The 12,881-nt window shown below is 36.7% G+C and overlaps 2 pseudogenes; one reads left to right on the forward strand and one right to left on the reverse strand.

The window, feature by feature from the left end:
* Positions 1 to 342: 342 nt before the first annotated feature.
* LOC138163056 (surfeit locus protein 6 pseudogene) lies at positions 343 to 4,507 on the reverse strand (annotated as a pseudogene).
* A 7,140-nt stretch (positions 4,508 to 11,647) lies between these two features.
* LOC138163117 (anaphase-promoting complex subunit 10 pseudogene) lies at positions 11,648 to 12,471 on the forward strand (annotated as a pseudogene).
* The last annotated feature ends 410 nt before the right edge of the window (positions 12,472 to 12,881 follow it).

The following is a 12,881-nucleotide window of genomic DNA, read 5'->3' on the forward strand; positions in this document are numbered from 1 at the left end:
GAGAGGAGGGAAAGTAAGGTACCAAAAGCAACCCCCACAAATAGAAAGCTGGGAGGATAGCATTAAGGCAAAGGTTTTATGGAAGACTTGAACCGTGTCTTAAGAGGAGCCTTGAGGATGGACTATTTTTTTAGTTTTTTGTCACTAAATCTCCAGTTCCTGGCATGGTACCTCACACATAGCAGGCACTTAACAGATGTGACTCTCTCTCTGCTGCATGGGGCAGCTATACTGGGGAATTCCCAGCCGAGAGAAGATACATGGCTGGATATAGGATAGATAGCCCTGGAGTGGTGGGAAAGTCTCCCCCTCCCTCAGCTGGGCCCAGCCTTCTCTAGGTGCTCAGGCAGGATGCAGCTCTCCTTGGGAGGCACTATCTTGGCCACTTTGCTGCAGCTGCTGCATCTTCTCCACCACGTGGACCGTGTGCTTCTCCCACTGCCTTCCTCTGGGCCCGCTGCTTCTCCTCCTCGTTTCAAGGCTGCCTTCAGAAGCACTTCCTTGTTCCAGATTTTCACACCTTGTAATGAAGGTCTGTCCACTTCGTTTTGGTCTCCATCTCCCTTGCCTTCTTCTCATCCTGTTGTTTCAGCTTCTCGATTTGTTCTTGCGGGCCTGCTCCAACAACTGTTTATAGTTCTTTCCCGTCAGGGGGGCCTGGCTCCCTTTCACACGCCCCCTGTTTTCCTGCTTCTTATGGGCCTTACTGACTGGCCCCTCACTCACCTCCAACTTGTTGAATACCAGTTCGGTCAGGCCCTGTGAATCGCCGTCCTGGGGCTCTAGGTTAGCCTCCTTGCCTTTTGGCTTCAGCCTTGGCTGCCTTCTCCTTGGTCCTGAGCTCCTTGCGTTTCTGTTTCCTGGGCTCCCTCTTCTCCAGTGCTGCAGGAGACAGGCTCTTGGTGTGGCCCTGACCACTGGCCTCCTGCAGCCGCTGGCGCAGAATGTCCATGGCTAGGAAGGAGCCCAGCTTGCTTGCAGTATCCTCTGGGGCTGGAACCTGCCTTCCGCGCTGTGATTGCTGGTTTCTTGGAGCTAGGAGCTTCAGATTGTTGCTGTCAGAGGACTGATTCCGGACCCCCTTGGCCTTTTCATCCTGCCTCTGGGATTTCTTTTGGTGCTGCTTCTTTTTCTTCTTTGGGGATCCACTGGTTTCTAGATCCCCAGGTTTGGAGCCCACTTTCGTTTCTGTGGCTCCGCAGTCTGTTAGGAACAGATTTTCTTGGCTAGATTCTGCAGGTAGGAGTCTTTGGCCACCAGTGACGCCACTGGGAAAGGGGAGGAATCACTGAATCCTGTTGGAAAACCTCAAATGTCCCTTAGGAGGCACAGGGGGTCCCTGGAAGTTTTCCCACTGTTCCTGTACCGGCCTCTGGCAGGCGCGCGGTCACTTCTCTCCGGAGAAACTCACATGGGCAGGCAGAACTAGAAGACTGCCGAGTTATGGGAGAGTTGTGCTCGATTGCCAGTGTTCTAGGAGGCGAGGGGGAAATTTCTTAAGCATAAAAGTACGGGACGATATAAAACTTTGAGTAAGAGAGTCCCTTTCCTTAGGGAGTTTATATTCTAATAGGAAAATAAAACACAAACACAGATAATGATGTATACCTATAACATTAGAAGCATATTAGTGAGTTGCAAAATAAAGACGTGGTTACAATTGGTTACTTATTTCTTTGAATTAAATTCGTATAGGGGCGGCTAGGTGGCTCAGTGAATGGCATACCAGCCCTGGAGTCAGGAGGACCTGAGTTCAAATGCGACATCAGACACTAAATACACACACAAAAAACTAGCTGTGTGACCTTGGGCAGGTCACTTAACCCCAATTGCCCTACAAAAAAAGAAAGAGTTAAATCTGTATACTTTTATTTTGTATCTCTACTTCTTCCATCCTTATTTATTGCCTAACACGTCTTTTTTACACAGAAACAATGCCTTTTTGATATCAAATTATCTAAAACTGCATAGAAGATGGTACAACAAATATAATTATTTTTGGTGATTTTATCAGTTATGGAAATTCCCTCTACCAATACAGGTTGACTACCTGCTTGCAACCAACAGTCTTAGATAATTAGCTGGGGTGCTGAGAAGTTAAGTTATTTGCCTATTGCCATATAGTTTGTGTCAGAAGCAAGATTAAATTTAGGTCTTCCTGACTCCAAGCCTGACTTTTTATCCCCTATGTTAGGCTGACTCTCCCATTGCAATTAGAGTTTAGATGAGGGCCTCTTAACCTGGAGTTTGTGAACTTAAAAAGAATATTTTTATAACTATAATTAAATAAAATTTGTTTCCTTTGTGATCCTGTGTGTTTCATCTTAAATATTGAAAAACAACAAAAATGGTTCAGAGGAGGGGGCCAAGGCTTCACCAGACTGTAAAAGGTTCCACACTAGGTTAGGAAACCCTGGATTAGGTAATTTCCACGGAAAAATTGTGAAAGCAATGGAACAAAATGTCCATTAGAGACATAAATCAGTCAATAACTAATCTCTGATGGTCAAGAGAATAGAATCACATCAGCTATTTTTGTAAAGTTAAAAATTTCCAAGGATTACTAAAGGGAGTCACTAACGAATTCCCAGTGAATCTGATTTAAAAACAAACAAACTCTGAGGGAAAGAGTAAAGTGACAAGAAACTGGAGTATGTCAACAACAAAGGAATAAATAATCAGCCTTTTTCATACATGTCCTTTTACACAAAGGGAAAAGAAAAGCATTAGATGATAGATAGAGCTATAACTGATTTATATGAGTCTGGCTGATGTAAAAATAATTGTGTGAGATTGCTTTGAGAATAACCTGGAAGCATAAAAAATGATTTTGTTCCCTCATTGCAATGTGATTACTCATTAGCAAAACCTGAAATAATGCAGGCTTTGAAATGCCTCCTCCTTTCTCCAGTAACTAATGGTCCCAGCGCATGGGTACTGAATTACTACCAAATATATTTTTAGACAATATTTTTCACCAATGCCAGTGGATATTGGTAAGTGTAGTACTGTCTCAACTTCAAGCAGGTCTGGCCCAACAATTCATTTTGTTCAAGAACAGTGTATACAGATATTATTTGAAATAAAAATTGGGCTAATATTTAGTAGAAATGAGAACAATTAAACTAAAGTTTTTAGGAATTTTTTTTTTACTGAAAAAAACAAAGAATTGAAGCAACTATCCACATCATTGGAGGAAGAGAAAATAAAATATAATAAAATATTAACTGCATTCTGCTCTGAGAGAAATCAGTCTTTGAGCTAATTCAGTTCTAATGTTATCCTAAGGTCCCCTTTTCCTTACTTCCTCCTTCAGTCCTGAGAGAGCATTGGACTTAGAATCAGGACTGTCTGAGTTCCTACCTCATCTTAGACTAGCTGTGTGAGGCAATGCAGGCTGGCACCTTCTCTACAATATATAGTCTTACGTTCCTAGAGCTTTGGGCAAGTCATTAATCTGTTTCACTCCCAACTTCCTCACCTGGAAAGTGGGGATAATAATGCCTGTGGAACCTGACTCATAAAATTATTGTGAGAATTTAATGAAAATATATATGATATATATGACATATGTATATATATGTGCTATGAAAACTTTAAAACACTGTGTAAATGTCAAGTATTTTTCTGCCCTGTTATTCTTTCTCTTTTCCTTCTCTCCCTTCTTCTTTCTCTTCAATTTCCTCACCTCTGAAATGGAGTGATAATGCCTGCAGTGTCTTCTTCATTTGGTTGTTGTGGAAATCAAGAGGTAACATGTAAAAGTTTTGTAAGCCATAATGCTTATCAGTTTTTGGTTATCAACATCTTTTCTGTTAAATGTTTCACAAGTATCTTAATTCTTTTCTCTAGTTTCAGGAAAGGATATGTTTACAATAAAAGCAAGAACAAGAAAACCAAGTATTGGTAATATTTTTTTTTATTATCACTGATAAGTAAGTGGAGAATTTCTATTCACAACTAATAATAAGGCATTTTTTTCCCTCAGAAGAAACCAAACTAATAGAGCATTTAGGGTTCATTTTTGTGCCACCCATCACCCTCTTTCCAACCTATCATATGAATTATTGTTAATGCAATGGGAATTTGTAAAGAAAAAAAAACAAATCAAATATCTATACTCCTGATACTTAGCAATATCATTAAGAACATGAGCATATTTTTGGCTGAATGTCATTCGTATTTTAAAGCAACAATGCTTTCTACACAACATACAACTGAAGATGGAATTGCATTCATTCCAAAGAGAAAAACTGTTGATGGCAAAAGAGTTAAATTACCTAATAGAGCAACTGGGGATATTTAGTTATCAGGGCTCATGACCTTGACTCACTCTCAAAAGTCAATGCTTTATCTCACATGTTAAGAGATTAGCCTTGCCTGGGAACCAGAGCCTAGTTGTTGTCCTGCCAGAGGTACAAACCCAAACTACCTCCCTTCAGTGTTTACAAAGGTGCAGTCAGTCTGAGGATTACAGAAGCTGCTGCTCAGGAGACTCATAACCCATGGATCCCATGGATGAACAATTATGGAGATCAAAGTCCCAGGAAAATAATGTATATCCCTCATTCTTTTTTTCTGCTGAATAGTCATTTAAATCTCAATTCTGGAAAAGTTCTGAACATGCAACATAGAGAACTATAGACCAACGAAACTCCTGTGATTGTTCAATAGAAACATGTGTCCAGGCTCAAAGAAAAATATTCAACAGGATGGGATGCAGGACTAGGAAGCAAACTGAATAGGGGAGGAAAGACATACAACAGGGAGAGAAATGGAACTCAGAGATGAGTTCCATGACCATCACTGGAATATATACAAGAGTGGGTTATATACCAAATCTACCAATCTGAAACATTTATTGGACTCTGCTTCCTAGAAATGACCTTTCACATGTACTCAACATTTGGAGGGACCCTCTTGATCTGAAGATAACATTATTGATCATATCTCATGAATCTAGTGTGTCTAAAGTAGAGAAGTAATTATGAGGTTCAATGATCTAAGAAAGTTTTATATATAAAGATTACCCTTTTAAAAACATTAATTATACATATTATATTCAGGTTGAATATAAGAGATAGCATGGACTAGGGGACATATCCCTGGCCTAAAAGTCAGAAAGACATGGGTTCAGGTACTATATCTGAGATATATTGTGTGACTCTGGACAAGTCACATAACCTCTCAATATATTGTAGAAAAGGTGCCAACCTGCATTGATAGAAGGAGTTTCCTCACCTGAGTGTTCCCAATGAAATCACACGTCCAAATACTAGTAAACAGTTAATCAGAGATAAAAAAGGGGGGGGGGACATTTGTTTCCCTTGTCTAGAAATGCTGGAGGACTGCTTGCTTCCTTACACTCCACTGAATGGAAGAAGCTCCAGAGAAATTAAATAACCCTACCCATATGCTTTAAGGAGAATTGCAAGGAACTGGGACAACTTAAGAGAAAACTGAATATTTTTCCAAGTCTCTGTGGGAAGGATTGATACACTCATCAGAGAAACTTAATAGATTATGGGGGAAAGGAGAACATAAAACTTTAAAATTCATCCTGAATTAAAATATTGATGATGCAGACCTCCCAGAAGGTGTGAAGGGAAAGTTGGATGACACAGCAAGCTTCCAGGAAGCCCAAGGTCACCATAACACATATATTGCCAAAGAAGTGGCATAGAACGGTGCAAAGAGGGCTGACCATGAGTCCAGGTTTAAGACCCACTTTTGGTCTATATTGGCTGTGTGAGTCTAAGCAAATTACTCAATCTCTTGGCACTCTGGGCAACTCTCTAAGAGAGAAGGTGCCAATTGGCAGAGATAGTTTCCTCACCCATGATTTCCTCTTCCTGATGAAATCACAGACCAGTTCCTCTGTATATGCATGCATTTATTTTATGTGTAATATAAGATACATATATTTGCATTCAATGTGTATGCTTTTTGCCTTATTCTGCTTTGCTGTTGATCCTTGTATACTGTATTTGCTTAGATGCCATATGAGTGTCTATTTCCTTGTCATTCTGCCAACCAATTAAAAAAAATCTGCTTATATATTTTGACCATTTTCTAATGAAGGTTGTAGATTGTTCTTAGAAGCTTTTCATGCTAGACCTTTATCTAATGAATAAATTGCAAATATTTTCCTCACTTATTTTATTCTTGATAATGATTTTTTGTTCAACAAAATCCAATTCTACACATAATCAAACCCATTGATTGTGTTTCCACTAAGTTCTTCCATGTGTTTGGTTAATAGAAATTTTCCTCTTCTCCAAATTCAGTTGAATTATCAAGTGAGAGGGTTATAACAATCTGGACATAAGTTGTTTTTTTCCATTTTAATCCATTTATTATACTCTTTCTAATTATCTTTAAGTCTTTGGTTTTGCCACAGCTTAGTCAAGTCTCATGAAAAACTTTATTTTCCCCTTCCATTTATTCTCATAAGGCAACAATGCTTGCAGTCTGCCATCATCTTCCTCAGTAAGATTTTGCAAATTACTTTATAGAGAGAAGAATAGATAGAGCGTTGATTGAGTACTTACTATGTGCCAGGTACTGTGCTAAACACTGGGAGGGGAGAATCAAGATAATCAAACAAGACAGTCCTTGTCCTCAAGGCGTTTCCATTCCAATAAGAGGAGACTATACAGAAAGGGGAGCTAGAAAAGGGAGAGGATTCCCTCAGAGGGGTGGCATGGAAAGAACCAGCAAGTTCATCGGAGGCCTGAATCTGAGCAAGATAAGGCCAACATTGGCCTATCAAGTCCTCCAGTAGTTCCAGTCAAAGGCATTTACATTCTCAATCGTCATCTCTGGGTTGCAATAATGACAGCAGAATCACTCTATTTGAATTTCAATGTTATAATCCCTAATGTCTTGAGTAAGGAAGTAGAAATGGCATTAGGAAAAAAAAAGATGTAAAGAACAACTGAAATAGGCCTTGGTCCAAAGAAGTCCCTTTTCAGTGCCTCAAAATGGTATAGAGGTGATGGGGAGGAAAGAAAAAAAGGGAAAAAAAGAAATTTATATGATAACTTTATTATATATTAAAAGGAATAGTGAGTTGTACATAATTTATTTGAAGTTTCATGTGCAATCATCTTTTTTTCTAATACTACTGTTATGAAAATATTTGTTTTATTTTTTAAGTTTAGAATTAAAAAAAAATTTTAAAGACTAGGTCAGTGGGAAACAAATTCTGACAAGTTCTACTCTACTTAAAAATTCTCAATCTGGTCCTGTAATAGTCCATCTCCTTTCCAAGGACCAAGCTAGATCATTAGGAAAAAGCTCATTACCAGAAGGCTGAACAGAAAGTGATCAATTATATGGCTATGGCCATCTATTAAATAAAGAATAATACAAAATGACTTTCAGTGACCATCTATGAAATAAAGAAAAATACAAAATGATTTTCCTAATAGATAAGGGAGCAGAGGCTGTTGAGACTCACAGAGTTTTTAATGTTATTGGTAAAGTTTAATGTATATATTCTGGGTAGAAGATTGGATTACAATGACCAATAAGTTGTAATATAACTGGAAAAACTAAATAATATATCAGCACTGGCATTTTCTAGCTATAAAAGAAACCAAAAGATACCAGAATTCCAATTTTCTAAATGGCAGAATGACTTATAAGATCTCTTTGGAGAAGCAAATAAAGGATTAGTGGACTGACTTTTATCATTTATCCAAAGACAAGAAGAAATACCATGTCACAGGACACTTGCTCTCTTATGCTGAAATACTGACAACAAACATGAGTCAATAGAATATTATGCAGTTTATGTAGTGATACAAGTTGTAGAGAACAAAATGGTCAAAGAAATCTGAGGACATTGATAAGAACTTCCAAGTAAAATCAGTGTATATTCTAATAGTCAGTGACTTCAGTGTAAAAATGGATTATGAGGAGAATAGTGAGAAATATGGTTTGTATTCAGAAATGAAAGAGGCAAAAAAGCTTGTAGGTAGCAGAGATTCCTTATACTTTTATATATTTTGGATACTTTCTTCTAGAAGAGAGTTGGAAGGTACAGATCATGGAAAGAACAGAATGACGTACCAAGAAAATGAAAATGACTCTTAACAGATGGGAAATGACCATTGTGGGAACTAACTGTTTTCAAATCTGCAGTCTGTGTACACTCAAACCATGACTTGTTAGAGCAAAGCTCACAATCAACACCTAATTAGAAGAAATAAAAATAAGATGATATGTATAACATTGAGAAATACTTGGGGGAGAGGGACTTATAGAAAGCTTGGTGTTAGATCCAATTAAAATCACCGTGAGAGAATTTAAAGATGAAACTTAAAGAAATGCAGCAGATTCAAAAAGAACAGATCTGTCAAGATATCTACAACAAACTCTTTTCTCAACCAATGAGCCACATACCCTTATTGCGCCCAAAGTACAACGGAAGGAAAGAGAGGTAGTAAAGAAATCAAAGACCAGAAGAGCAGTTGGGCCAGTCTGAATACACAAACAGGAGACCTGTAAGGATAACAACATAATTTTGAGAATGTTGAGGAATTGATTCATAATATATCTGAAAAGAAGGGAAGATACTTAATGACTGGGGGAAAAAATCACAGATATTTTTTCTGCTGGTAAAAGGTGATCAAGATGACTTCAGTTAATAACTACTGAAGCTAATGACAATATGCTCATTTTCTCATCTTTATAAAATATTGATGAAAACATTTTATAGGTCTAATGAAGTCATTCCAAATGAAAGTGTGGGAAGGAAACAGAATGGCTTTCATGGCTTCATGGTCAAACAGCTGAATGAAAGGTGCAAAAAATAAACCTTTGATTATTTGTTGACCACAAAAAAAATAGATGTTTCAGGGAATAAAAAGGCAGCCTTAGAGAGTCTCTTCTAACATGGTGCTTGCTATGTGTATGTAAATGTCATAAAAAGTTCCTTGGAAAACACAATGACAAAAAGACCTTTTGTTCATTAATCTGATTATTAGTATTAAGGGAAGGAATATTTATGTATGCTCACCAAAAATGGGGATGTCTAGTTCAAAGTCTAAATTGAAGAGAGATTTCTGATAGGTGGTGATATACTCCACATGTTTCTTTTTGTAGATGACACTGTGTTACTTTCGTCATGCCCCAGAAAATAGGAGCATCTCTGAAGGGAGATTCATAATCGCTTAAAAGATTTAAGACCAACTAATCCCATAGGAAATGCCCAGAGAATGAAGAATGACTTCTGTCCAGACTGTGATTTGTAGTTTAACAAACATCAGAAACAGTTAACTCAACAGTGTGTATATTTTCAACAGACACTGCAGTTGGACAATGAAATTGTCCCAGAATTGAATAAGAGAAAGGGATTAGGCTAGATTGAATTTGGAAATTATAAAGTATATTCAATAAACCCAAGTTTTACCCTGATTAAAATCACGATTGATTTTCTTTTGGTCATGTGATATGATTATTCATTATCATCAATGAGCATTTATTAAATGTCCACTATGTACCAAGTTAGCTAAGCACTGAGGATAAAAGGAAGGCGAATCATAGTCCCTAGCCACTAGAAGTGCACATTTCAATGGGGGGTGGGGGATATGCAAATAATGATATATATTTAAGGTAAATAGATGAATAGAAGGTAATCTCAAAAAGAAGGTACTAGCACAGGGTTGGGGCAGGGGGGAGGACTGGGAAAGACCTTTTGTAGAAGGTGGGATTTGAGATGTGTTGAAGTATTATGGTGTATGAATGTGATGGAAGACTATTGTGCTATAAGAAATTATGAAGATGACAGTTTCAGAGAAACCTTGGAAGACTTGTACGAAGTGGGCAGAGTGAAGTGAACAGAACCAGAACAATTTATACAATTACAACAACATTCTAAAGACTAATAATTTGGAAAGGTTTAAGAATTCTGATAAATCCAATGATCGTAACATGATTTCAGAGGACTTATGATGAGACCTGATATTCTTTTCCTGACAGAGAATGATGGACTCAGGATGCAGCATGAGATATTTTTTGGACATATACAATGTAAGAATTTATTTTACATATATATTACCAGAGTTTTATTTTTGAGAATCAGATATTAATTGACTTGCCCATGGCTACATAGATACTGTCAGAGAAGTGATTTGCTCCCAAGTCTTCCTGACTACAAATTCAGCAATCATTCCCTATGAAATTCTACCTCCTTTTATAGACATACTTACAGTTGAACATGCATATATATAAGCTACAATTTTATTTGTTAATATTCCTGGAAGGAATGAGGCAGCCTTCTGTCTTTACCGTTAGACATAATTTACGTAGTATAGGAATTATTTGTTCTTTAAAAATTTGGTAGAATTCATTCATCTGACCCTAGTGCATTATTATTTTTAATCTAATGGATATCTATATGTATCTTTTTAATTCTTTCTGTTGACATATTGCTTTATTCTTTTTAAAAAGGTCTATATCTTTGTTTCTTATAGACATAATCATTCAGTGCTATAATTTATACCCAATGATTTTTTTGTAGCATTTGTAGACTTTGATGTGTTGGATTTTTATTGATATATAGTATCTGCATTCCTTTATGATCTACTTTTGTTCTTATATGCTACTTTTGTTTTAATCTTCCAGTCCAATTTTTAGGAAATAAAAAAAATTCATGTGGGCCTATAACTTTTACTCAGATTATCATGATTTATTTCTAACTTGATTTGCACTGTGATCCACATACACAGTGTGTACAATTTTCCCTTTTCTAAATTTATCTATATTTTCTATGATCTAGCATGTAATCAATTTTGTACACATTCCACAAATGGAATGTCCAGGCAAAAGTTTCTTCTTTTCTTTTTTTTCCATTGAATTCTTTCTTTCTTCCTTTTCCATCCTAAAATTTATAGGATGTCAATAATCCTGAGGTTTCTGCATCTTGACTTAGTTTTCTAAATGTCACTTTCCATCTGAACAATTTCCAATTCTTTCAATTGCTGCACAATTTTGTGGCCTTCCTCCTGTAACTTCCTCCTCTTTTTCATCCCTTTTTCATCTATTTTAGCAGTAATAAGTATAGTTGTATTTGTTTTCATTTTCTTTTTTAGTTTTTATACATATATTCTATATTTCATATTTTATACATATATTCAGTATTTGTCTTTTTCATTATTTTCTCTGAACTTTTTGCTTTTTTTTTTCAGTCCTGGGAATTATCAATGAATTGTGAATTGTGGTGACTGACAAAATCACAGATCCTTGAACTCTATGGAGTCATGACTTTTCCTTCTTTGATATTCATGATTTTTAAAAATTCATACATACATACACACGTGTATGTATGTGTGTGTATTTTCTGGCTTCCATATAAACTCTCATTCTGCTGTTTTGACTAGAAATACTACTTAAGAAAGAAAACAGTTAACTTATTTGACTTGTTTGCTTAGTTATTTAGATTAAGCTTAAAAGTCCATCATATCAATTCATGAGACTGGTCAAAGCAAGCCACCAATGGTAACCAGTAAGTTTTAATAATAACTCATTTTTAAATAGTTTTCTTGATATATTTTCTTCCACTTCAGTATACTACACTGTTCACAATTTGTAATATTTTGAAAATTACAGGTCATGGGGTGCTCCGTGAAGTGGCGTATGGAGGGTGGCTCCGGGGCTGTGTTGGGTGATCGCAAAGCTCTGAAAAGAGCAGACCAGTAACTGTGCAGGGCTGTCTGCTCGCCACACTCGGGCTTGGAGAACTATTAGTGAAAAATGACCACACCAAACAAGACACCACCTGGTGCTGACCCTAAACAGTTGGAAAGGACCGGGACGGTATGTGAAATAGGTTCACGGGCTGTTTGGTCACTCTCATCCTGTAAACCAGGATTTGGAGTGGATCAGTTACGAGATGATAATCTGGAAACTTATTGGCAGTCAGATGGTTCACAGCCTCATTTGGTGAATATCCAATTTAGAAAAACAACAGTGAAGACATTATGTATTTATGCAGACTACAAATCAGATGAAAGCTATACTCCAAGCAAGATATCCGTCAGAGTAGGAAATAATTTTCACAGCCTTGAAGAAATCAGACAATTTGAATTAGTGGAATCTAGTGGTTGGATTCATGTTCCTTTAACTGACTCCCATAAGAAGCCAATGCGCACATTCATGATACAGATTGCTGTTCTAGCCAATCACCAGAATGGAAGAGACACTCATATGCGACAAATTAAAGTATATACTCCTGTGGAAGAGAGCTCCATTGGTAAATTTCCTAGATGTACAACTATTGATTTCATGATGTACCATTCAATAAGGTGAATCTTTTAAAACTTAAATGGGAAGCTAATAATGTGAAGTCCTTATTTTTCCTTCTCATTGATACTGTTTAAGGTATCTTCCAGTGGGGGAAAGGGTAGAGAATAAAAATGGTTAATTATATTGTATAATCTTACATGTCTAAAAAATTTTTTTGGTTGTTGCTGATGTTTCACTTTAATAAAAAATTTAAATGCAAAAAAAAATTACACACACACACACAAAAACCCATAACCAAATATGTGTAGGCCACATATTGACTTAGTTTTAAAATGTAATGTTATCTCTGTTTTGTTATATTTTTATTTATTTTGTTAAATATTTCCCAATTGTATTTTAATATGGCTCAGCCAGCACTCAGGAATATTGTGGTCCATTTGTTTGACTCCTCTTATCTAGGCAATGTAACATATTTTAGTAAAATGCCTTGGAAAATTGGAAGATTACATAAGATTTCTTTCTTCATCCCTCATTTGCTAATTACATGCTTCTGATTTAGAAGTTTTTGAACATAGATAAAAAAATGGAAAAAGGATCACCACTTGTGAAAAGCTTCCTGTTTCAATGAA

This window comes from Petaurus breviceps, unplaced genomic scaffold, assembly GCF_028583685.1.
Source record: "Petaurus breviceps papuanus isolate PSGF00001 unplaced genomic scaffold, PetGlider_PUasm1.0 187, whole genome shotgun sequence".
Taxonomy (NCBI): Eukaryota; Metazoa; Chordata; class Mammalia; order Diprotodontia; family Petauridae; genus Petaurus; species Petaurus breviceps.